This window comes from Pristiophorus japonicus, chromosome 12 (assembly GCF_044704955.1).
Source record: "Pristiophorus japonicus isolate sPriJap1 chromosome 12, sPriJap1.hap1, whole genome shotgun sequence".
Lineage (NCBI taxonomy): Eukaryota > Metazoa > Chordata > Chondrichthyes > Pristiophoridae > Pristiophorus > Pristiophorus japonicus.
Window position 1 is genome coordinate 181848323 of NC_091988.1, and position 26900 is coordinate 181875222.

At 44.3% G+C, this 26900-nt stretch overlaps 1 protein-coding gene across 3 annotated transcripts in view; it reads left to right on the plus strand.

The window, feature by feature from the left end:
• The first annotated feature begins 19860 nt into the window (after positions 1-19860).
• LOC139277581 (disks large-associated protein 4-like) overlaps positions 19861-26900 on the plus strand; it is a 487044-nt gene continuing 480004 nt past the window's right edge. For all 3 annotated transcript variants that reach the window (XM_070896251.1, XM_070896249.1, XM_070896250.1), the window contains exon 1: positions 19861-19938. The gene's annotated coding sequence lies outside the window, so the exon portion shown is untranslated. The remainder of the gene's footprint in view (positions 19939-26900) is intronic.

Genomic DNA, 26900 nt, shown 5'->3' on the forward strand with positions numbered 1-26900 from the left:
TTCAGCAGGATCTCGGTAGAATTTTTTTCTTCTGTTTCCAGCCGGGCGGGAAAACCAGCGGCTGGAGGCCACAGCCCGGAACCGTGGGGATGGAACCCGACAATCATGATCGCAGAGCAGGCTGCAGATTGGGACGGGGGGGCGGGGTGGGGGGGCAAACTGGAGATTGGTGGAGGTCGCCGTTCGCGGCAGGGGCTAGAGAGAGGCTGCAATCAGCAGAAGGGTTCCTTGAGGGGCCGGCGGGAGAGCACTCCTGCTCCTCCTGGCCCACAAGCAGTGCTATAAAACGCGCTTACATTCTGGGGCCAGCAAGTCCTGCCTCCATTTCGCTGCTCGGTTTCCTGAGCCCTGGGAAATGTTTCAGTTTAAATCAGGCCCCCATAGCGCATTTAAATATGTTAATGAAGTGTCCCACCTCTCCAAGACGGGATGCTTGCACTCTTCGCTACACAGTGTCGTAAAAATGGCAATGGGCGTGTAGGCATCTGGTTGGTGATGCATTCCCTGTTTTTTAGGGTTTAATACCCCCCCCCCCCCCCACCCCCCGACCCTCACCTACCCAACCTCCTCCCGCTCATCATGGGGGGTTAATATCAAGGCCATGATCTTTACTTGGAGACAATGATTTCATGCTATAATGTAAGAAACTGCACAGCAGCTATTTTAAAGCTCTTAAAACCAGGAGAATTGGGAGCGGATGGTAAAACTACAAATGTCAGTCTGTCATGTTTAACTGCTGTAAATTCTATGCATGAGAGTGATCCTTCTCCTTGCAATAACCAGGAACTCTAATACCACAAGTGCTAACATGATTTTTATTCTTGGCAGTAGCAACAAAAAATGGACTACTGCCAGAGGTTTGATTTTCTTCTGTTCTGGAGTGCCATCAGCACAGAGCCATCACAAGAGGGTGGGGGGTGAAGACCAGTGCACAATGGAGCATGATGGCGATAGTGACAATCTGCCATCTGATTTTTAGCTTTTATTTCCAGAACTGTCAGGCAACATTTAAGTGCTGGTTCAAATGCCATTAGAGCAGTTTCCTTCAAATGCTGGTCGGCTTGACATTTGCATGACAGTGAAATCTTGTCCTCAATGAGAACAAGATTTGTTTGTATTGCCCTGCAACATCAGTGACACGTTCCAAAACACTTCAGAAAAGGCAAAATGGATGGCAAGCAATAGTAGAAGAATTAGACAAGGTTGGCCAAGGATAGGGCTGCAGAGGGAGGCTTTGAAGGTGGGAGAGAGTGAACAAGGAGGCGGTATTTAATGAGGGAATTCCAGGATGTAGGGCTAAGACCAGTGAAGAATCTGCCACTGAAGGAGGAGTGAAAGGAGGGAGGGAGCAGGGAGACCAGGGTCATTGCATTGGCAGAAGTTATAGCGGATGCATTTGTTATAATCTATCAAAATTCTCAGGACTCTGGGGAGGTACCAGCGGATTGGAGAGCAGCTAATGTAACATCTCTGTTTAAAAAAGGGGGCAGACAAAAGGCAGGTAACTATAGGCCGGTTAGTTTAATATCTGTAGTGGGGAAAATGCTTGAAGCTATCATTAAGGAAGAAATAGCGGGACATCTAGATAGGAATAGTGCAATCAAGCAGACGCAACATGGATTCACGAAGGGGAAATCATGTTTAACTAATTTACTGGAATTCTTTGAGGATATAACGAGCATGATGGATAGAGGTGTACCGATGGATGTGGTGTATTTAGATTTCCAAAAGGCATTAGATAAGGTGCCACACAAAAGGTTACTGCAGAAGATAAAGGTACGCGGAGTCAGAGGAAATGTATTAGCATGGATCGAGAATTGGCTGGCTAACAGAAAGCAGAGAGTCGGGATAAATGGGTCCTTTTCGGGTTGTAAATCGGTGGTTAGTGGTGTGTCACAGGGATCGGTGCTGGGACCACAACTGTTTACAATATACATAGATGACCTGGAAGAGGGGACGGAGTGTAGTGTAACAATATTTGCAGATGACACAAAGATTAGTGGGAAAGTAGGTTGTGTAGAGGACACAGAGAGGCTGCAAAGAGATTTAGATAGGTTAAGCGAATGGGCTAAGGTTTGACAGATGGAATACAATGTCGGAAAATGTGAGATCATCCACCTTGGAAAAAAACACAGTAAAAGTGATTATTATTTGAATGGGGAGAAATTACAACATGTTGCAGTGCAGAGGGACCTGGGGGTCCTTGTGCATGAATCCCAAAAAGTTAGTTTGCAGGTGCAGCAGGTAATCAGGAAGGCAAATGGAATGTTGGCCTTCATTGTGAGAAGGATGGAGTACAAAAGCAGGGAGGTCCTGCTGCAACTGTACAGGATATTGGTGAGGCTGCACCTGGAGTACTGCATGCAGTTTTGGTCACCTTACTTAAGGAAGGATATACTAGCTTTGGAGGGGGCACAGAGACGATTCACTCGGCTGATTTCGGAGATGAGGGGGTTACCTTATGATGATAGATTGAGTAGACTGGGTCTTTACTCGTTGGAATTCAGAAAGATGAGGGATGATCTTGTAGAAACATTTAAAATAATGAAAGGGATAGACAAGATAGAGGCAGAGAGGTTGTTTCCACTGGTCGGAGAGACTAGAACTAGGGGGCACAGCCTCAAAATAAGGGGGAGCCAATTTAAAACTGAGTTGAGAAGAAATTTCTTCTCCCAGAGGGTTGTGAATCTGTGAAATTCTCTGCCCAGGGAAACAGTTGAGGCTAGCTCATTGAATGTATTCAAATCACAGATAGATAGATTTTTAACCAATAAGGGAATTAAGGGTTACGGGGAGCGGGCGGGTAAGTGGAGCTGAGTCCACAGCCAGATCAGCCATGATCTTGTTGAGTGGCGGAGCAGGCTCGAGGGGCTAGATGGCCTACTCCTGTTCCTAATTCTTATGTTCTTATTTTGATTCATAGGGCGGGAGGAGGCTATAGAGGTAGGATGGGGAAATCTGCAGAGACGTTGTAAGAGGGAATAAAGATTTTGAATTGAATGTGCTGAGGGATGAGGAGCCAGTGGAAGTCGACTAGGCCAGTAGTAGCAGGGAACGAAGACTTGGGGCTGGAATTTGAGGTGGGTAATAACAGCAAACTAAAAAGCGTCCCCTTAGTAACTGACTGTAACTTCAGGATGTAGCGCAAGCGCATCTGAACACGGAAATGCTGAAGTTGAGGTCAGTCGTTCACTGCTCCGACACTGGCTGCGCTGTAGCTCCGCCCCCATAGGGCAATCCGTGGAATCAGTGAAACTGACGAAAACTTGGGCTTTCCCACGGTAATATTGCTGTTAAATACCCCATTAAATCTGAAGCCTTGTTAGATTAGATGTAACTGAGGTTTTAACAACGTATTGACTGCTAAACTAATATTGGTGGCCCTGAAAAATGAATTTGAATTTTGTGGAGGGTCAAATTTCTCCATTATGATTAAAAAAAAATAATTTGTAAGAAACCTTTTTAAAAAAAAAAGATGTAATTTCTTTTTTAGAGATTTGTTCATATTTCAGATTCTGCCTTATCCCCATGTGAGAATCCCAATCTTCGTTTTGCTCTCTTGATAACAAACTCCAGATAAAAGCAGCTTCTGATTCCCTGTCTGTGAGAATTCTGCAATGTGATTGGCTGCTTAGACAGCTTGTTAACGTCACAGCAGCATCGCAATTCCCACGACAGAGTGCTGCAATCATTTATGCATCGAAAAAGGCAAACTTCTTACCACAGAGATCGTGAGATTCGTGGAGTCGTGAGAGTCCTCAAAGCCTTTCCACCATCTGCAAGGCACAAGTCAGGAGTGTGATGGAATACTCTCCACTTGGCTGGATGAGTGCAGCTCCAACAACACTCAACAAGCTCGACACCAGCCAGGACAAAGCAGCCCACTTGTTTGGCACCCCATCCACCACTTTAAACATTCACTCCCTCCACCATAGGCGTACCGTGCCTGCAGTGTGTACCATCTACAAGATGCACTGCAGCAATTCGCCAAGGAATCTTCAGCAGTGCCTCCCAACCCCGCGACCTCTACCACCTAGAAGGACAAGGGCAGCGGGTGCATGGGAACACCACCACTTCCACGTTTCCTTCCAAGTCACACACTATCGTGACTTGGAAGTATATCGACTTTCCTTCATCGTCGCTTGGTCAAAATGCTGCCACTTCCTCCTTAACAGCACTGTGGGAGTGCCTTCACCGCACGGACTGCAGCGGTTCAAGAAAGCAGCTCACCATCACCTTCTCAAGGGCACTTTTGCTTTGACGCTGACCATAAGTTCCGGGCCTTCATGTTGGATTGACCTTTTTGGGGCAGAGTAGTAATTCCAACCCATTTTCTTGGGTCAGGCTTATTTCTCATGCAAGCTGGCCTCCCATTGGGATTCATGCCATAAGAGGGAGACCATCACTGCAAGTCCTGGTAACTTTGCAACAGGACTATTGCTGCAGCACTAGAAGAGGCAACAAAGAATTTTAAAGGGGCGGAATAGCCTTGAGAATCCAGAAACATAATGGCTTTGCAAGCCACAGCAAGCTACATATGTGAGGGCCCATTTTAGAGGGAAAGACTTCTACTAGGCCCTCTCCCACCACTGACTCAATTTGGGGCCCTATCTTTGCTACCCCGGGCCTACTGCCACAATCCATCAGATGCTTGAGGGGAGAGGGTAAAACAGGAGGAAAATGGGATAGGACATCAGACTCCACCAGCTACTACCACCACCCTACCTCCCACTGGCATTTAAATGTGGCTGGCGAAGAATGGGTGGCTGAGAGAGATCCTGGTGGGAGCAGAGGAGGGGAATTGAGCTTGGGACTGGGAGACAATTTCTTCCCAATTTTGCATATTTATTGCTGAAATTTGCAGAGGAACATCCAGCTGTTATTGGAGAATAGGATAGCGACTTTTGGCCAATTTGGAGTTTTTGGAAGGTGGAGCTTGGGGGCCCTTTAAGAAAACGTTCGAGGTGTTGAGGTGACAAAGGCATCGAGGAAGATTTTGGCGAGTGTAAAATGAGTTGAGGATGGAAGCAGGTCTTGCTGCATTCCATATGATCTGTGAAAAGACACTGGCACATTGTCCTGCTATCTCTGACCATATTCCAGAAGATTATAGGCCAATTAATCTAACAACAGTGGTAAAAATATTCAAGGAATGCAGTTTTGGAACCATTTATTCGACGCAAGTACCTTGAATAAAATCCAACACGATTTATGAGTGAGACATCATGCCTGTGTTAAAAGAGAATGATCCAGTATGTCTTGGATAGCTTGGCTTAAAAAAGGCATTTGACAGAGAGCCTCATGAAATACAGGTGGTGAAGGTAAGAGCTTATGGATCCAGTAGAAAAGTGACAAAGTAAATCTAAACTTAATCAGACATTTGGAAAGGGGATAGTCATAAATTATATTATTTGAAGAGAAGCTGAAGTAACAAATGGATTAAACCTTCAACCACCACTTTTCACAATTTACTTCAATGACGTGCATGGAGATCTGTTAAAACGCAAACTTTGAGGAGTCATAATGTGTCATGGCAGCAGATGTTAATTAAAGGGAGTTGAAGAGCCAGGAGGTGGGGTAAATGATGTTTAATATGGATAAGGGGAATATACTGCATTTGCTTCCAAAAACCAACAATTTTGATTGCAATATGAATGGTCAAATTTGATAAAAATGGAATTAGAAGACGATTTAGGAGCCGAGATGGCTTTTGGAAATTCCCATGCTTTATGAAATGATTACTCATTAAGAAAAGAAAATAGAGACACACTGTCAAATGCATGATGTTAAGTCCAAAGATATTTGATTAGCTCTCCATATTCTCAGTATGGTTATAATAAGACGAGTACATTAAGGTTTGATGGCCATATCCCCAAAAGGTCATTGATGCATTAGACCATTGTGCTACAAAGTCAGGCAGTCGGAATCAGAATGATTATCTTTATTTAAATGAACCATCAGAGGGGATTGATTGAACTTATTTTTAGTCTATGAAGCAAAAGCCTTTTGCCTTGTTGCAACTGGCTAAAGAAAGGTTTTTGTAAAGTTAGACTCCCAACAGGGTAATTCCTGAGAATGTTATCGGGCCCGAAATTGATGAAGGCTTCCGCCCGCCCAAATTATCGCCGATGGCAGCCAAGGTCCCTGGCAGTTCCTTGGGTGGGATAGTCATGAGGAAGGTCCCTCGAAGGTCAGCAAATGAGCAACTTACGTCACCAATCTGGGACGGGATCTCCCATTCTTGGCGGCAAAGGTGCTTGCCGCCCAAGTGCCGCCGAGGATGGAGTCGGGCCCATGGAGGGTCGAGGGGCTGGACAGAAAAAGCATCAACAAAAAAAAACATCTGAAGACCTTCAGGGGACCCCATCCAGGTAAGCCCTTATAAAAAGTGCAACAAAGGTTCACCAGACTGATTCCCGGGATGGCTGGACTGACATATGAGGAGAGACTGGGTCGACTGTGCCTTTATTCACTGGAGTTTAGAAGGATGAGAGGGGATCTCATAGAAACATATAAAATTATGACAGGACTGGACAGATTAGATGCAGGAAGAATGTTCCCGATGTTGGGGAAGTCCAGAGCCAGGGGACACAGTCTAAGGATAAGGGGTAAGCCATTTAGGACTGAGATGAGGAGAAACTTCTTCACTCAGAGAGTTGTTAACCTGTGGAATTCTCTACCGCAGAGAGTTGTTGATGCCAGTTCATTGGATATATTCAAGAGGGAGTTAGATATGGCCCTTACGGCTAAAGGGATCAAGGGGTATGGCGAGAAAGCAGGAAAGGGGTACTGAGGTGAATGATCAGCCATGATCTTATTGAATGATGGTGCAGGCTCGAAGGGCCGAATGGCCTACTCCTGCACCTATTTTCTATGTTTCTATGTAAGAAATAAATGACAAAAAGTTCACTAATCTTTTTTTCAGCATCTTCCTACTTACCGTCGGGGACAGACCAGCCTCCAGCCAGCGGTCCATCCCCGTTTTGCCGCCGACTCCCGCCCGCATGAATATCGCATCTCGCCGGGCAGGCGTTCAGTTGCGTGACTCAGACATCCGCTGACGTCAGTAGGCGCTTCCCGGCGGCTCTCCCCTCCCCACCGCCCCCCCCGCTCCAGGCCACGTCGAAAGTGGCGCTGGGCGGTTTGATCAGTGGAATGTTGGTGACAGTGGGCGGCAAGGCCATCAATTTTGGCCCCATAGATTTTCACATGTATAAACATTACACTAGATATGTTCTCAAATTACTGGAGTATATCAATAATCTGCAATGACTTGCAGAAAATTCCTTACTGTTACTATTAAAAATACACTGTAATAAAATTAATATTTCAGGAGCTTCCCCGAGCAGCTGGCGTACAGAAAATTAGGATTTGTATTTCCTTTCAAATATGACACGTTGGGCCCGAAATTCAGTACCGCTGGATAGCTGGTGCTCCTCCCACATTTTTGTGGCCATCGGTGCCGAAATTCTTTCGTGGCTGGGCCACCCCATATTCAGCTTCAAAAGTGAACAAATGTGTTCCAGCGCTAATGAACAATTCCAAAGTGGAGTTTTCAGCGGTGTGGCTGACTTAACTTGAGCGTTATCACCACTGAGAAATTCAGCATAAGAACATAAGAACATAAGAATTAGGAACAGGAGTAGGCCATCTAGCCCCTCGAGCCTGCTCCGCCACTCAACAAGATCATGGCTGATCTGGCCGTGGACTCAGCTCCACTTACCCGCCCTCTCCCCGTAACCCTTAATTCCCTTATTGGTTAAAAATCTATCTATCTGTGACTTGAATACATTCACTGAGCTAGCCTCAACTGCTTCCTTGGGCAGAGAATTCCATAGATTCACAAACCTCTGGGAGAAGAAATTCCTTCTCAACTCGGTTTTAAATTGGCTCCCCCGTATTTTGAGGCTGTGCCCCCTAGTTCTAGTCTCCCCGACCAGTGGAAACAACCTCTCTTCCTCTATCTTGTCTATCCCTTTCATGATTTTAAATGTTTCTATAAGATCACCCCTCATCCTTCTGAACTGCAACGAGTAAAGACCCAGTCTACTCAATCTATCATCATAAGGTAACCCCCTCATCTCCGGAATCAGCCTAGTGAATCGTCTCTGTACTCCCTCCAAAGCCAGTATATCCTTCCTTAAGTAAGGTGACCAAAACTGCACGCAGTACTCCAGGTGCGGCCTTACCAATATCCTATACAGTTGCAGCAGGACCTCCCTGCTTTTGTACTCCATCCCTCTCGCAATGAAGGCCAACATTCCATTCGCCTTCCTGATTATCTGCTGCACCTGCAAACTAACTTTTTGGGATTCATGCACAAGGACCCCCAGGTCCCTCTGCACCGCAGCATGTTGTAATTTCTCCCCATTCAAATAATATTCCCTTTTACTGTTTTTTTTTCCCAAGGTGGATGACCTCACCCTTTCTGACGTTGTATTCCATCTGCCAAACCTTAGCCCATTCGCTTAACCTATCCAAATCTCTTTGCAGCCTCTCTGTGTCCTCTATACAACCCGCTTTCCCACTAATCTTAGTGTCATCTGCAAATTTTGTTACACTACACTCTGTCCCCTCTTCCAGGTCATCTATGTATATTGTAAACAGTTGTGGTCCCAGCACCGATCCCTGTGACACACCACTAACCACCGATTTCCAATCCGAAAAGGACCCATTTATCCCGACTCTCTGCTTTCTGTTCGCCAGCCAATTCTCTATCCATGCTAATAGGTAAGGGTTTCTAATGAACCAGCCGCCAGGGTTTGCAGCAAAGCCCTGAGGCGGGAAAGAGTTTGGAAGGATGGCTGGTGTAAGAGGTGCAAAGAGAGCCAACAGGTTCACTGATATGGAGCTAGAGACACTGATGGACGGTGTGGAGGACAGAAGAAGAATACTGTTTCCTGACGTGGGGAGACCTGGCAGACAGGCAGTACATAATGCATGGAGGGAGATTGCTGAGGAGGTGTCAGGCACCTCCGTATATGTGAGGACGCACCCTCTCAGGAGGGTGCTGGCCAGTCTGCACCCGATCCTTCCAAGGTGGCGATGGGTTGACACCTCCTAGCTCTGGGGCGACGGGGATAATCCTCCACCTTCAGCGGTACTGCTGGCTCGACTTCCAGCGGCTGCCCCCTCATGATGGCCAAGTTATGCAGCATGCAGCAGACCATGACGATTATGGAGACCCATTGAGGAGAATACTGCCAGGTGCCACCAGAGCTGTCTAGGCACTGGATTTTCTGCTTAAGGATGCCTATGCACTGCTCGATGATGCACCTGGTAGCACAATGAGTGTCATTGTATGCATGCTCTGGCGCTATCCTGGGGCTCCACAGAGGAGTGAGCAGCCAAGTGTACAGGGGATATCCCTTGTCCTCAAGCAACCAACCGCAATCCAGATTCAGGCTGGTGAAGATGGCGGGCACACTGGTCTGGCACAGAATTGAACGAATCATGGCTGCTGTCTCCCTTGCCCGCTGCCTCTCTGCATGGTGCTGATGCCAAGGTCAAGGATGTCACAGAGCGGACGCAGGGCATCCTGAGGACGGGGGAAGGGTAAACAGCTAGAGGTTTAGGTAAAATGAGGGATGAGGTCCTACAGGAAGAATTCAGGGAGCTGGGAAGAAAATTAAAGGGTAGGACCTCAAGGTAGTAATCTCCCGGTTACTACCGGTGCCACATGCTAATGAGTATAAGAATAGAAGGACAGAGAAAATGAACATGTGGCTGGAAAGTTGGAGTCGGAGGGAGGGCTTTAAATTCTTCAGGCATTGGGACCGCTTCTGGGGGAGATGGGACCTGTACAAACCGGACAGATTGCACCTCAACAGCGCCGGGACCAATATCCTCGCGGGGAGTTTTGCTAGTGCTGTTGGGGAGAGTTTAAACTAGCTTTGCAGGGGGGTGGGAACCTGAGAATGCATTCAAAAGGGAAGGAGGTAAAGCAGAAATTGGATAGCAAGAATCTAGAAAGTGAATCTGTAAGACAGAGGAAGCAGGGCTTAGTATGTAGTAAGCAAGGAGGTCTTCCTGTGCTGAATGGTATATACTTTAATACAAGGAGTATAGCAAATAAGGCGGATGAGCTAAGAGCACAGGTAGACACTTGGGAGTATGACATTATAGCCATTACAGAAACATGGCTGAAAGAGGGGCAGGTTTGGCAGATCAATATTCCTGGCTACAGGATTTTTAGACAAGATAGAGAGGGGGATAAAAAGGGGTGGGGGGAGGGCAGTTGTGGTACTGATTAAAGAAACTATTACAGCAGTGAGGAGGGATGATATGTCAGAGGGATCATTAAATGAGGCAATATGGGTCGAATTGAAAAATAACAAAGGGGTGATCACACTGCTGGGCATGTATTATAGACCCCCAAACAGTGGGAGGGAGATAGAGGAGCAAATATGTAGGCAAATTGCTGTGAAGTCCAAAAACCATACGGTAGTAATAGTAGGGGATTTTAACTATCCAAATATTGATTGGGACAAATTTAGTGTGAAGGGTATAGAGGGTGCGAAATTCTTGAAATGCATTCAAGAGAACTTTTTTTGTCAGTATGTAGCAAGCCCAACATGAGAGGGGGTGGTCTTGGATTTAGTTTTGGGGAATGAAGCTGGGCAGGTTGAAGGGTTATTAGCGGGAGAGCACTTGGGTGCCAGTGACCATAATTCAGTCAGATTCAAGTTGGTTATGGATAAGGACAAGAATAAACCTGGAATAAAAGTTCCACATTGGGGTAAAGCTAATTTTGCTAAGTTAAGGAGTGATTTGGCCATAGTGGACTATTTGTGGATAAATCAGTGTCGGAACAGTGAGAGGCATTCAAGGAGGAGATTCCGGAAGGCTCAGGCCAAACATGTGTCCTTAAAGAAAAAGGCTGGGAAAAATCATTCTAGAGCCCCCTGGTTGTCTAGGGACTTACAGGGGAGGATTAAGAAAAAAAAGCTAAGTACTATAGAATCTTTAGAGGAATATAGAAAGTTAAGAGGCAAAATTAAAAAGGACATTAGGAATACTAAGAGAGAGTAAAATTAAGGAAACCCCTAAGATGTTCTATAAATATATTAAGAGGGTAACTAAAGAAAGGGTAGGGCCTATTAGAGACCATGAGGGTAATCTTTGTGTGGAGGCGGAAGATGTTGGTAGGGTTCTTAACGAATACTTTGCATATGTTTTCACAAAGGAAAGGGGCAAAGCAGATATAGCTATCAAGGAGGAGTGTGATATTCTGGATGAAATAAATATAGTGAGAGAGGAAGTATTAAGGGGTTTAGCAGCTTTGAAAGTAGATAAGTTCCCAGGCTCAGATGAAATGCATCTCAGGCTGTTGAGCGAAGTAAAAGAGGAAATAGCAGAGGCCTTGACCATAATTTTCCAGTCCTCTTTGGATCTGGGCATGGTGCTGGAGGATTGGAGGACTGCAAATGTAGTACCCTTGTTTAAGAAGGGAGAAAAGGATAGGCTGAGTAATTACAGCCCTGTTAGCCTAACCTCAATGGTGGAAAAATTATTGGAAAAAATCCTGAAAAAGACAGGATAAATCTGCATTTGGAAAGGCAAGGATTAATTAGGGACCGTCAGCAAGGATTTGTTAAGGGAAGATCGTGTTTGACTAACCTGATTGAATTTTTTGAGGAGGTAACCAAGAGGGTCGATGAGAGTAGTGCGTACAATGTAGTATATATAGACTTTAGCAAGGCTTTTGATAAGGTCCCACATGGTCGACTGGTCATGAAGGTTAAAGCCCATAGGATACAGGGCAAAATGGCAAGTTGGATTCAAAATTGGCTTGGCGGTAGGAAGCAAAGGATAATGATTGATGGATGTTTTTGTGACTGGAAGAATGTTTCCAGTGGGGTTCCGCAGAGCTCAGTACTGGGTCCCTTGCTTTTTGTGGTATATATCAACGATTTAGATTAGAATATAGGGAGTATGATTAAGAAGTTTGCAGAAGACACTAAAATTGGCTGTGTGGTTGATAATGAAGAGGAAAGTCATGGGCTGCAAGAGGACATCAATCTACTGGTCAGGTGGGCAGAGCAGTGGCAAATGGAATTTAATTCAGAGAAGTGTGAGATGATGCACTTTGGGAGGGCTAATAAGGAAAGGGTATAAACATTAGGCGGTCGGCCACTTAATAGTGTAGATGAACAAAGGGACCTTGGAGTGCTTGTCCACAGATCCCTGAAAGTAGCAGGCCAGGTGGATAAGGTGGTTAAGTAGGCATACGGAATGCTTGCCTTTATTGGCTGAGGCAAAGACTATAAGAGCAGGGAGGTTATGCTTAAATTGTATCATACTTTGGTTCGGCCACAGCTGGAATACTGTGTGCAGTCCTGGTCGCCGTATTGTAGGAAGGATGTGATTGCACTAGAGAGGGTGCAGAGGAGATTTAATAGGATGCTGCCTGGAGAATCTTAGTTATGAGGACAGATTGGATAGGCTGGGTTTGTTCTCATTGGAACAGGAGGTTGAGAGGAGACCTCATTGAGGTGTACAAAATATTGCGGGGCCTGGACATAGTGGTTAGTAAGGGCCTATTTCTATTGGTGGAGGGGTCTATAATAAGGGGCCATAGTTTTAAGGTGGTTGGTGGAAGGTTTAGAGGGGATTTGAGGGGGGGCTTCTTTATGCAGAGGATTGTGGGGATCTGGAACTCGTTGCCTGGAAGAGTGGTGGATGCAGAAACCCTCACCACTTTTAAGAGATGGTTGGATGGGCACTTAAAGTGCAGTAGCCTGCAGGGTTACAGACCTAGAGCTGATAATTGGGATTAGACTGGATGACCTTTTGTTGGATGGCACAGATATAATGGTAAGTACTGCAGGGAATAGATTACAGCCAGCGTGATCTCCTGGACTAGTTTCGATCACCTAGATAGGTCGGAGAGGAATTTTACCAGATTTTTTCTCCCTAAATTGCCCTGGGTCTTTATCTGGTTTTTGCCTCTCCCAGGAGATCACATGACTCCGGTTGGGGTGGAATGTAGAATGTTTCACTATAAGGGGTGTCACAGTTGTGTGAGGTGGACTGGTTGGGCTGGGTGCTCTTTGCCTTTCCGTCATTGTGCATAGGTTTATATGTAACCTTTAGGGCTGCTGACCAAGGGCTGTGCGGCTCTTTGCGGGCCGGCGCAGACACGATGTGCCGAAACGGCCTCCTTCTGCACTGTAAATTTCTATGTTTCTATGATGGTGACACCTTCTCCTGCGTGCCGCCCTGCTTCTGACCAGGTGTACCAGGTGTCGCCCTCCCAACACTCCTCCCATCCTCAGGGTGAACCCTGCCAAGCAGGTCTCTGCAGCCCACGAAAGAGTCAGACCTGAAAGTTGTACAAAAGTACAGGGGTATGTGAAAACCTCTGAGCAGCGCTCAGCAAGTTTAATGGAGCCAAAACAATTAATAAAACTATATCAAGAGATAAATACTGCGGACCATAGAAAATGAAATAAAAACACTAAATTAATAAACCTATATCAAAAGATAAATACTGCGGATGCATGCTGGAAAATAAAATAAAAAATAATAAATAATAAAACATTTACCTCTAAAAGTGCCCCTGCGGTGTCGCGTTCAGGCACCGCATCGAAAACCTTGCGGGGGCACTGACGGGAAAAGTCCTACCTTTTCCTCGGTGAATTTCGCTGTGGTAGTCCCTTTCCAGCGGCCCGCGTGCTGCTTCTCTCTCCTCTGGAAACCTTCCTTTACAGCGGCGTTACTGGTGGAAGTGACCACCGCTGAATATGGCTCGGGGAGGGAAAAGTACCCGACTGTGGCGGCCGATCGATATTTTCAGTCAACCGCCCAAACTCCGCGTTAGCCGTCCCTTCGGGGACGGTGAATTTCGTCCCCGTTAGATATTTGTAATGACAGATTTCTGGCTGATTCATTATAACAGCTTAGCAAATATGGAGCAAATCCTTCAAAAGAAGTACAAATCTTAATTTTCCTCCCTAAAATTCAACTCAAAGCTCAGTTCATTCATCAGAGAAAAAGCTCTGCAGAGAACTTTGTCACTAAATATTTTCTACTAAAAATTATTCACTGATATTTCACTGCTAAATAAGCTCAACTTTTAGTGTAATTAGAAAAAATAATCATGGAATGTTACAGTAAATATATGAAGTAGCCTTGTTCAGAGTTGTATTCCATGACAATGATAACACTGAAGTGGGTGGGATGAAACAGTGTTAAATTCCCTGTACATGAGTGAATTCTATGATTCACAAACTGTACGAAGGTCTGGACGATCCATATCTAGACCAGGCTCTCGGGTATATTGCAAAGTCAATTATAGCACCAGAAATGTTGGTTTGCAATTATTCGATTGATCTCCTGATGCCACAAGTTTGTATTGGAAGATGAAAAGAATAATTGAGAGATGGCCAGCAGCAAGGGCAGAGCCTGTAGTGTTAGATTTAAGTATTGAGAAGAGTATTTGTTTTTATAGGGAGTGATTGATTTTGTTTTCTAAAGGCCAAGGGATATCTGATTTTTATTTTTAAATCATTGCTTTCTGTTTGCACAAATAATTTCTCAGATCTGAACTGCAATATGTATGCTGTGACACTGTGTTTTTCTCCTGCCTTGGAAAAAGAGTTTAGCTTCATGTAAGATTGCTAATGAAATGATAGTCACACAAGTTTTGAACAAAGGCACCAAGATGAAAGGTGCTTAATATGCAAATGGAGATTTTTTTTTGTCCCTAAACACTAAACAATAAGCAATAAGTTATCTTGTTTCAGTAATTGATAAACAACTCACAACCATTATGTCTGGGAAGTCTCTGATCCCAGGTACTAGACTGGGGTCTGGCAGGCCTTCTTCCCTTCCATCTTTGAAGAAAGGATTCAAAAGAACCAGAAACAGAAGGACAAGCAGGCTGTGAAGGCATTGAGGTCTAGCAATGATTGTAATATCAGGCAGATTCTTTCTTAGTAATGGAGTGATACAATAGTACTGACAAGATATGTGTTATAAATAGTTATTGTATTGTCATTCTAAGTAGAAAAAACATCTCTGTTGTACAGATTGCAGATTTAAAACCTGGTATAGGAAGATCAAAATTCTCCGAGGCAGAAGGATGTAATTAAGGTAGAAAATCACGATAATTTTAAAATCTAATTAATTCGCCCTTTAATAATTGGCTAAATTGTTGGCCAAAAAGAGATTACCGGGTCATCCATTCCATTACTGTATGTGGGACCTTGCTGACACATTCACCTCTATATGTGACTCTTGACTGTATTTCAAAGCAGTTCCTTATGTATGAAGTGCTTTGGGATGGTTCTGAGAGATGTGCTCATGGAATTGTAGAAAGTACAGAACAGAAGGAGGCCATTCAGCCCATTGTGCCAGTGATAAGGCATTATATAAATCCTCTTTCTTACACTGAATAGAAAGCTTTTCTTCAGTGAAATAGATTTAGCTTTGAAAATGACCCAAAAGCCCAGCTTTCTACCCAAAATGGTATGAGCAAAATTTTACCAACTTCAGGAACATTTGCCCAATCGAGTGTAGAACGTACTGAAATTTCCTTACAACAGTGGTTCTCACACTGGGGTCTCCCAGGAGGCTGCAAAACTTTGAAAAATTATTTGTTGGAAAAGCTCTCTCGAAAAATTGCTGATTGTAAAAGTGAATCAGTGCGGATCGGGGACGAGGCGGGACCAGAGTGTTCATATTCAGGTTCCTTCCAATCACGGGTTCTCAACTGGGATTTCACAGCCCCCTGTGGGTCCATGAGAAGGTTTCAAGGGATCCGCCAAAAAAAAGTCTTAGATGATGGTAGGCAGAGCGGTGTTGCTCTCTGCCGTTAATACCGGGGATTCGCAGTGGTGGGTCAATTTGCCTTGTGATGGGCGGCGCTGGCTAATCTCTGAGGATCGTTCCCCGGGTTACAGGGGTTGTGCTCTGTTGCTGAGTGAACTCCGCTCTATTCAGGATACGGCTCTAATATTTTATATAACACAGGGAGTGACTTTAACGGTCTGTAACTCAGCAGAGAGCGGGACCGAGCTCTGCAGGACAGAGATTGAAGCCGCCTGTCCCTTTAATATTCACTCATCAGCCTGATTTTACCATCTCTGATCCTGTTCCGGGCTCTAAAATCATTTACTTTCAGTTTCACAGGAGGCCGTTTCGTTTATTAAACCGGGACCGATAGGAACATGGAGTGCAGATTATTGTCAGCATCAGATCCCGGGGAATGTGCTGAACCGGGTCATAATACAGGGGTTGGTCTGGGATAAAAGTAAAGCAAAAATATATGTTTCATTGTATGAATAATTTTTACAGAAAAAATACTTGTTTTGTGTTACAGGCATATGTGGGGTTTTTAATAACACTGGAGGGGCTGCACTTTCATATTATGAGTATTATAATTTAGATGGGGGGGGGGGGGTCCGTGATTATAAGTCACTTTGAAAGGAGTTCTTCAACCAAAAAAGTTTGAGAACCACTGCCCTAGAAAGGGACACAGCTCTTTGCACCAGTTATTTCCCCTCCCCAATGTGCTTTAAAAATGTTACGTGTGTTTCTTTAATAGATGTTTAGTGAAAATGAAACAGAGTCTAGAATAAATATTATACAAAATATGTGTGATTCAATGTTGGGACAGGCTACTGAGAAAATCGAGTCATCAGCAGTTCGTATTTCTGGTTAATTGTAGAGACTTTTAACTGAAACCTGTTTCGTGCTACAATACATCATTGGGCGCAACTAATGCCCAAGAATCAAATTACAGTCAGAGAACCAATGTAATTTAACATTGCTTTTCAGAGAAGTAGTAAAATAGGAATTGTAGGAGATGAGGTGTCACACTAGTACCGTAGAGGGCTCTTCAAAGAAGTGGGTTAACATGCATCACCAAGGTAACGGAGAGGGAGCGATTGGTGCCAATTCCGTCAGTGAATGATTGCGGAGTGGGAGTGTGTTTTATTTCCCCATCACACCTGACAGACAGATATACATTCAAAAAAAAAGCTACAAGATTCAAGCTGGCATACAAATATAACGGCCCCGATATTTACAGGGACAGAGCAGGAGAGAGGTGCAGCGTCCGGGAAACCTGGAGATAGGGATTTCCCGGCAAGTTCTGCTGATTTAAATTGTTATGCTGTTTCCCGGCCGGCAGCCAGCCAGATTGAGAGGCTGGTGGGTAGACCTCACACCGCGGAGCGGGGAAGGGAGAGGAAAGGGAGAGATCGTGGGGCAGAGACATCAGGGAGAGTCGGAATTGGGAGGGGGGGGTTCAGCCGATCATGGGGGTCTGACTGCAGGGATGTTGACAGGTTTGGTTGCTGGGCCGAGGGGAAGCACTCCTGCTCTCCCTGGCCCACAAGCCTTTATTGGCTTTATTGGCACTTACCTGTTAAATCGAGTCGTTCAACTGCTTTCAGCCCCCGGGTTGCCCAGAGGCCTGAGAAATGTGGCTCGCAGGCGTTCATCTGAAACACAGCTAAAATCTAAGGCAAATGACCTCGTTAAAATATTTAAAGTTTAAAAAAAAAAATTTCCTCCCCCCCACCTGGCCATTCTGAGGGTTAAAATCACCCCCAATTGCTCTATTTGACCCTTTCAGCAAAAGGAACAGCTCTTCGCTGCATTTCTGGGGCTAGGTACAGGCCGGAGAACCTGTGCCCTTTGATAACTAGATAGGGCATTGCCAGTCCTATTCTGCAATTAGAGGCAACCAGACACTCGGACGACAACCTGAATCCAGCCCTGGTCCTGACCTCACATATATTTGCACCAGACTGCAATACCACTCAGTATTCAAGCTGCCATTTCAACAAAGGAACATATTGAAGAATACGAGTGTGTGAGATTAGGCAATTTAACAAAGAAGCAGGAAATTTATATGGCATTACAGTATAATGTAGGTGAAAATGTTAGCAAAATACTAGAACTTCATGCATTGAGATATGGAAAATTATGAAACGGATGTGGGATGCTGTGAAGGTCAGAGCTCGAGAATATATGTCAAGAAAAGATGCACAAAACTGCAAGACTATGAAAAGAGAAGACCATGTGAGATTTAACTTTAAGGGCAGTAGCATAATGGCTATGTTACTGTACTAGTAATCCAGAGACCTGGACTAATGATCTGGAGACGTGAGTTCAAATCCAACCACGGCAGCTGGGGAATTTAAATTCAGTTAATTAAATAAATCCGGAATAAAAACCTAGTATGAGTGACGGTGACCAAAGGCTCAAATTTCCCCAATCCCTTTTTCTGGCGGCTCGCTCGAGGTGCTCCGCTTTTGTCCGCCTCCAAGCGCGCCAAAAATCTTCCTCCTGATTCCGGCCGCTCCCCAGCCTCTCGTCGGTGGTGGCATAGCATGGTCCAGTGGATTGGGGGCGGAGCCAGGTCCCGGCACTGAAAACAATGCCGGGACCTCTGCACATGTGCACTAGAGTCTGCACGTATGTGCAATAGCTCCTGGCAGGCCGAATCTGTGAGTACGCGCTGCAAGCACGCCGTCCATAACTCTGGCCTAATGGGCTCCCTCATCGGCCGTCCGCTGCATTCCATAAGATAGGACTTCTATTTTTTATTTTTTATTTACTGATTGCTTATTACTTTGATCTTGGTGCTTTAGGTGCAGGGTTCCTTCTAATTTTTATTTGTTAATTAATTGCTGATTACTTTTTGTGCTTGGTGCAAATGTACTGCTTTGTTTAGTGCTTGGTGCTTTAAATGTATTTATGCTTCTTTAATGTTGTTGTGAAGATGTTTAGTGCTTTGCAAGGTCCCCTTCCCCCCCATATCTCTGGCTGCCTGCGCTGATTTCTTAAGTTAGTTTGGAGTAATTTTTAGGTGGCTAAACTTGCTTAAATGGCCAAAACAGGCCTAAGTGGCTGGTAACTTAAACTTAAACTTAAAAAAAACCTAACTAACTCACTTATACTGCACAAATTAAATGGCCAGAATTGCAACTAAAGATACTCCAGAAAAATCAAGTTGCTCCAAAAAAAAACAGAGCAACTTCTGGGGAAATTTGGGTCCCATGAAACTACGGGATTGTCGTTAAAAACCCATCTGGTTCACTAATGTTCTTTAGGGAAGGAAATCTGCCATCCTTCCCCGGTCTGGCCTACATGTGACTCCAGACCCACAGCAATGTGGTTGACTCTTAATTGCCGAGCAAGCCACTCCGTTGTACCAAACCGCTGCAACAAAATCCTGCGGGAGTACCTTCACAACACAGACTGCAGTGGTTCAAGATGGCGGCTCACCACCAGGACAATTCGGGATGGGCAATAAATGCCTTGTTGGCATCCCATGAATCAATTTTTTTAAATACCTACAGCATAGGTGCAACTACCTCCTTTGGCAGCAAATTAGCGCTGGTAACAGCTCCTCTTGCAAAGGAAGCTGGGCCAGATGAGCCCTAATGGCATAATTAAGACATGTGAATGGTTTACAGTACAGAAACCGGCCATTCAGTGCAACAGGTATATGCTGGTGTTTATGCTTCACACAAGCCTCCTCCCACCCTATCCGCAGAGAGTTAAAATGCACGGCTGTGTCATTTGCTGCAAGGACACGTAGCTACTATGTAGCATAGGGCACTCGCATACACTGTACAAACTTGGCTTCACCTCAGAGGCATGCTACAATTTTCCCTTGTGGGGATGGAACTATGGACTGTAAACAGAAAGCACCCCTCCTTGCTACCACCTCATGAAGCATCACCTCCACAGCCATCAAACAAGGGAATCGGATGCTGGCTTTTCGGTTACTTGTCTACAGACTCATGGGAGGGGGGCGGGGGGGGGTGGGAATCTAAAATGGGCGGGAGATCGGCAAAGCAACTGCTGTAGGCTTCATTTAAATGTTGCCAAATGAGTATCCTGCTGGAACTTGCCGGTTGGGGAAGGCGGGAAATCGGATGGATCTCACGCGGAGCCAGCCAGCAGAATGGATCTAAGGTGAGGGGGGCGTGGAGGGGGATCTTCAAACGCTTGCTTCCCCATGGCCCACAAAAAAACTGATCATTTCTTGGACTTTGTGAACAGCCTCTTGCAGTCCCTTTAAAAGGACAGTTGATAAGGCCACTCAGGGTCCGGTACAACCAAGCAAAGCATGTGTGACCCAAGCTCCACCCATTTGTAGCTGAATTCTGCATTCGGGGGACCCCAAATTGCATGTTTAAGGAGCACAATGCATGTTTCAGTGAGCGTCCTGGATAGCTAAAAGTTGCCCTAGCCAATATGACATCTGGCGTTCTTCCGGTCCAGATCAAGCATGACAAATTTGGAAGCCTAATGCCCATTGTACAGTCACAAAACGGGTAGCCATAAGTTGAAGTTCTCCCCTATGCCTTTTCATTGGGTTTCCTTTCATTCTTGCCTGTATCTTCCGAGCTCCCCCACACCTTCCTTCAGAGAAGGCCGGAAATTCTACATAGCTTTTTAGAATTTGTCTCCAGTTACGACACTCCCTTCAGTTGTTCACTTGCATTTAAAATTGACTCAGAACTGATGACAAGCTTTCTGGAGACCTGGAGTTTCTGCTAGGTTGTGGTGTTTTGTCTCCAGCACAATTTTCCCGAAAGCACATAAACCCGTGCAAAAGATTAAGGAAGTTTAGGCGTAAATTACATCCAGCACAAATAGAGTTTCCGCAATCTTTTGCGCTAGTTTCAATAACATTGCGCTAGAAGCCAGCCCCGCCCACAATACTGGCCACGCCACAGATCAAATCAATCGCCATTGTGAGTTTCCACTAATTCCCGCCCATTTGTGGGACTTCGAGGCGGCTCTGAAAATTAAGTGCTTTTTTTAGGCTCAAGGACATTAATGGGCACATTTTAAAAGCTTTAGGAGATTTTTTTTAATTTATTAAGAAACTGACTACGGCACCCCAATGTAACTAGAAAATGGTTCTGTATAGGTTTTTTTAAAAAAAGTCATTTAAAATCGGGTTAATCACAGGTGGTCAACTAAACACAGATTAAAAATGTTTATTTTTGAGATAAACCCATTTTCAGCTGTATCAGTCAAACTGCACAAGGTTACCACTCTTAAATATATAACTGAATATTTTTTAATGCAAACATTTTTTTAAAAAAACATTACATTCTAAAATGCTCCCCGATTGCGCTGGTGGAACATTTTGCATTGGACGATGTGGAAACTAGTTTTTGAGATGAAACATGACCAAAAAGAACATTCTTACAACTAGCCCAATTTGCACCCAGATCGCCGATTATGCCCAAAGCAGAAACCCTTGGTCCTCATCTTCATTCGGAGGAGTGCAAAACCAACTTTAGTGACCTGTAGCTTCTATAACATGTTGTATCCCTTCCAGCAATTTAAGCCAGTCACTGTCCATGAACAGAAGCATTTATTTGAGTGATGTTTGAGTCAAGGGTCTAGGGCTTGCTCTGGCATTAGTGGATCAAAGATTGCAAGGACTCCTGTTGGGCAAATGCACTGCCAATAGTTCTAGCTTGACTCTGGAACAACCCAGCAGCCCCATTTGAGATATTCTGGGCTAGAAATAATTGTCGATGAGATTAACAAATGAATGCTTATCTCTTCAGAACATATGACATTGATCTTTCAAAAATTTTATGAAGATTTTAATCCATTTATGAAAGTAGTTCCACTGCCTGCCTGTGAAAGAGTTGTTTTTCAGCTGTGGTATATTATCATAGCACAGTCATTCTTGCTGTATGTCTCGGGTTTATATCCTTAGCAACTAAATATACAATCCTATAGGCAGGATATTTTATAGAGCTAAGATCTGAGCATAAAATTTGTCCTATCCACAAAATGCTTTTTTAGTGTGGCCTGAAAAGATTATTTGCTAAATTATCGATGTCTGTGTCAATACATCTGTTGTAAAGTTGGATTACAGCCTGATACCTCATCCAAATCAAAGCCAGTGAAATGAATGGTTTATAGATCTCAAAAATTATCCAGAAAAAACAGTAAATCAGGAGTCCTCACAATTAAATCGTAAAACATGGATCTGTCTATATGTCTGCATCGTTCGATAACACCTTATTTGATGGATTGTAACAATAGAAGCAGCTCCTCGTGCCTCCACATAGTGTACCAAGCCTGATAAAGCCTCCACCTATTGCACAAGGCCTGATAAGCCCGTCAGTGTACTGGGCCAGTTATAGCCTCCATGTACTGCACTAGGTTTGAGGTGCTCCCCAGGTGTTGTGCTGGGCCCGATAAGCCCTGTATGCACTATCCCGTGCCCGATAAGCCCTGTATGCACTATCCCGTGCCCGATAAGCTCTGTGTGCACTGTCCCGGGTCCGATTATCCTTCTACATGCTCTACTTGGCTTGATAAATCTCTCTTTGTATTATACTTGGCCTGATGAACCCCTCCTTATATTAATCTAATTACCTCTTCATATCCTATTCACAAACATCTCTTTCACAGTATAAACATCACAAACCCCCACAGCTCTGTCTCAGTGATTCCATTTAATTTGCTGATATCTGTTCATATAAAAATGAAAAATAATCAGCTGAGAAGCATTTTAAATACATCAAAATGAGTCATGTTTATGGAGATATTCCTATGGAAAGCAAAAAAAAATCCCTTTAGCAAGCTCTTCTTAACAAAACCTAACTGTGAAAAATAAGCAAGCATTTCTTTTAAATCAATGCAACCATTAATAGCATGCCTATTAACTGGTGTATAGTATATCCATCTTAATGTAGTTAAAGAGAAGCAATTAACTGATGTCCACAATAGCTTTTGCTTATTTTTGTTTAGTAGGTTGGATTCACTATTTATCCAACTTCTTCCAAAAGGCACTGATTATGTCATAATGAGTTTCTGCTGTGAGCAAATATACCACCGACATAATCTTTTCTTATAGTCTGAATCATTACATCAAGTGGAATTATCTGACCAAACATGCTTCCTTATTTGATTAAAGTATTTTCCTGCAGTTAGAAACATAGAAAATAGGTGCAGGAGCAGGCCATTCAGCCCTTCTAGCCTGCACCGCCATTCAATGAGTTCATGGCTGAACATGAAACTTCAGTACCCCCTTCCTGCTTTCTCGCCATACCCCTTGATCCCCCGAGTAGTAAGGACTTCATCTAACTCCCTTTTGAATATATTTAGTGAATTGGCCTCAACTATTTTCTGTGGTAGAGAATTCCACAGGTTCACCACTCTCTGGGTGAAGAAGTTTCTCCTCATCTCGGTCCTAAATGGCTTACCCCTTATCCTTAGACTGTGACCCCTGGTTCTGGACTTCCCCAACATTGGGAACATTCTTCCTGCATCCAACCTGTCCAAACCCGTCAGAATTTTAAACGTTTCTATGAGGTCCCCTCTCACTCTTCTGAACTCCAGTGAATACAAGCCCAGTTGATCCAGTCTTTCTTGATAGGTCAGTCCCACCATCCCGGGAATCAGTCTGGTGAATCTTCGCTGCACTCCCTCAATAGCAAGAACGTCCTTCCTCAAGTTAGGAGACCAAAACTGTACACAATACTCCAGGTGTGGCCTCACCAAGGCCCTATACAACTGTAGCAACACCTCCCTGCCCCTGTACTCAAATCCCCTCGCTATGAAGGCCAACATGCCATTTGCTTTCTTAACCGCCTGCTGTACCTGCATGCCAACCTTCAATGACTGATGTACCATGACACCCAGGTCTCGCTGCACCTTCCCCCTTCCTAATCTGTCACCATTCAGATAATAGTCTGTCTCTCTGTTTTTACGACCAAAGTGGATAACCTCACATTTATCCACATTATATTTCATCTGCCACGCATTTGCCCACTCACCTAACCTATCCAAGTCACTCTGCAGCCTCATAGCATCCTCCTCGCAGCTCACACTGCCACCCAACTTAATGTCATCCGCAAATTTGGAGATACTACATTTAATCCCCTCGTCTAAATCATTAATGTACAATGTAAACAGCTGGGGCCCCAGCACAGAACCTTGCGGTACCCCACTAGTCACTGCCTGCCATTCTGAAAAGTACCCATTTACTCCTACTCTTTGCTTCATTGATTTGGTAATTTGAATTATTTGCGAGGTTTAGTCTTAGTGTGTCATAATAACCCTTTGAAGAAACTAGCAACTTTTCTGCACCATGAAAATTACTACTTTCATTCAGAGCATAGTTTCTTTCTTAGACAGTCCCTCGGAGTCAAGGAAGACTTGCTTCCACACTAAAAATAAGTTCTCATCTGGCTGATAAATCCTTTGTTGGACCTACAGTCTCTGTTAAAGGTAGGCCAGACGGTGGTTGAAGGAACGGGTGGGTGGGATGCATTGCGCTTCTTCCGCTGTTTATGCTTGGCTTTAGCTTGCTCTTGACGTAGAGACTCTAGGTGTTCAGCGCCTTCCCGGATGCTTTTCCTCCACTTTGTGCAGTCTTGGGCCAGGGATTCCAGGTGTCGATGGGAATGTTGCACTTTTTCCAAGGAGGCTTTGAGGATGTCCTTGAAGTATTTCCTCTACCCACCTGGGGCTCGCTTGCCGTGTCGGAGCTCCGAGTAAAGTGCTTGTTTTGGGAGTCTCGTATTGGACATGTGGACGACGCAAGATCCTGCAAATCCATTGACAGGATAGGTGCACTAGCGTCAGCATTCTCACTCAGGCCAATATTGAAGAACTGACCACACTCGATCAACTCTGTTGGGCAGGCCACGTCGTCTGCATGCCCAGAGCATAGTACTATAGAACTTAAGGTTCTTGGACAAGACACTAATTAGGCAGCAGTCGGTATGTTCGAGCAATAGATCAAGATTTATTAAGCTCACAACATAATATACTTAACAGCAGCTGAGATTTAACGAGATGTCTTCGCAGTCTTTATCCTGGGACTTTCCGGACACAAGGAGATGTCATGTCTGATCTGTTCGTGGTCTTTCTGCAGTCCCTGTGTAAAGCTATTTCTTGAATATTGAAGAATTAAACCATTTCTTATCAAAAGTTTGTTTAGCCAGTGTCCATATATGGTTTTCAACAAAATCACCCTTCATAATTGGTTCCAATGGTCAAAAACCCTTGTCACTCAAAGTAAAGGTATCCTGACCACACCTGTCCCCAGTATTTTTCCACAAACCTTACTGTGTCCAGGGATCACCTTTGCACATTGGAATGTTATCTTACCTCTCTTGCACCAAGCTCCAAGTTATACCAAGGGGCCTCTTTCAAACTGTCTCATCTTAATCTTTCAAATACGAGTTTTGTTAAATGAACTCTAATTTCTACTTTAGATTATGTTTCTTTATACTAACTATTAGTTTTTTAGACAACCTCTAATTTCTACTTTGCATTTTACTGCTCCTTTATATTAACCATCTCTCGCAGCATTTGTCTGTCTGAGTTCAGTCAAAAGCTGTTTTGATTGCCTTTGAACAGTCTCCACCATGCTCATTTCTGCAGAGAGAATTATGGGATTATGGGTAAGATTAATTGGTCAATGGCTAGTATTGAATCTATACATACATGATTCCTATCCGCTACGAATCTCTAATACTAGTCCTTCTTACAGTACAAATGAATGGCTCCCAGTATTCTCCCAAGAGAAATGTAATATGATACCTAACATTGCTCTAATTCAGCATTTAACATTACATAATTTCTTGCAGATTATACAAAGCAACATGTATTTTGAAGTTGCAATGGTCATTTGATACTGTGAGGGCTAACTGAGATTATTGTTGCTCAATACAGGAAAAGTTTTTTTGCCAGCAATTAAGCTAGAAGCCATGGAACAGCCAAATGAGTCAACATCAAAATCAATAAGAGATGAGTCAGACACTACATGTTAGGTACATGAACTGACAACCACATCAAAAGAAGTGATTAAAAGTTTCAATTTTGTAATTGCAGAAAGAGAGAATTACTACCTGCATATCAACTGAATTTATTCTTGTGACCTACAGAAACATAGAAAATAGGAGCAATAGTAGGCCATTTGGCCCTTCGAGCCTGCGCCGCCATTCAGTAAGATCATGGCTGATCCTCTATCTCAACATCATATTCCCGCTTTCTCCCCATACCCCTTGATGCCTTGTGTCTAGAAATCCATCTATCTCCTTCTTAAATATATTCAGTGACTTGGCCTCCACAGCCTTCTGTGGTAGAGAATTCCTCAGGTTCACCACCTTCTGAAGAAATTTCTCCTCTTCTCAGTCCTAAATTTCCTACCCTGTATCCCGAGACTGTGACCCCCTTGTTCTAGACTTCCCAGCCAGGGAAAACAGCCTCCCCACATCCAGTCTGTCCAACCCAGTCAGAATTTTATACATTTCAATGAGATCCCCTCTCATTCTTCTAAACTCGTGGATACAGGGCTAGTCAACCCAATCGCTCCTGATACGACAGTCCTGCCATCCCAGGAATCAGTCTGGTGAACCTTCGCTGCATTCCCTCTATGGCAAATATATCCTTTCTTAGGTAAGGAGACCAAAACTGCACACAATACTCCAGGTGTTGAGTATTGTGTGCATCTTTGGTCTCCTAATCTGAGGAAGGATGTGCTTGCTATTGAGGGAGTGCAGCGAAGGTTCACCAGAGTGATTCCCGGGATGGCAGGAGTGACATATAAGGAAGGACTGGATCGGCTAGGCTTATACTCACTGGAATTTAGAAGAATGAGAGGGGATCTCATAGAAATTTATAACATTCTGACGGGACTGGACAGGTTAGATGCAGGTAGAATGTTTCCGATGTTGGGGAAGTCCAGAACCAGGGATCACAGTCTAAAGATAAGGGGCAAGCCATATAGGACTGAGATGAGGAGAAACTTTTTCACCCAGAGAGTTGTGAACCTGTGGAATTCTCTGCCACAGAAAGTTGTTGAGTCCAGTTCGTTGGACATATTCAGGAGGGAGTTAGATGTATCCCTTATGACTAAAGGGATCAGGGGGTATGGAGAGAAAGCG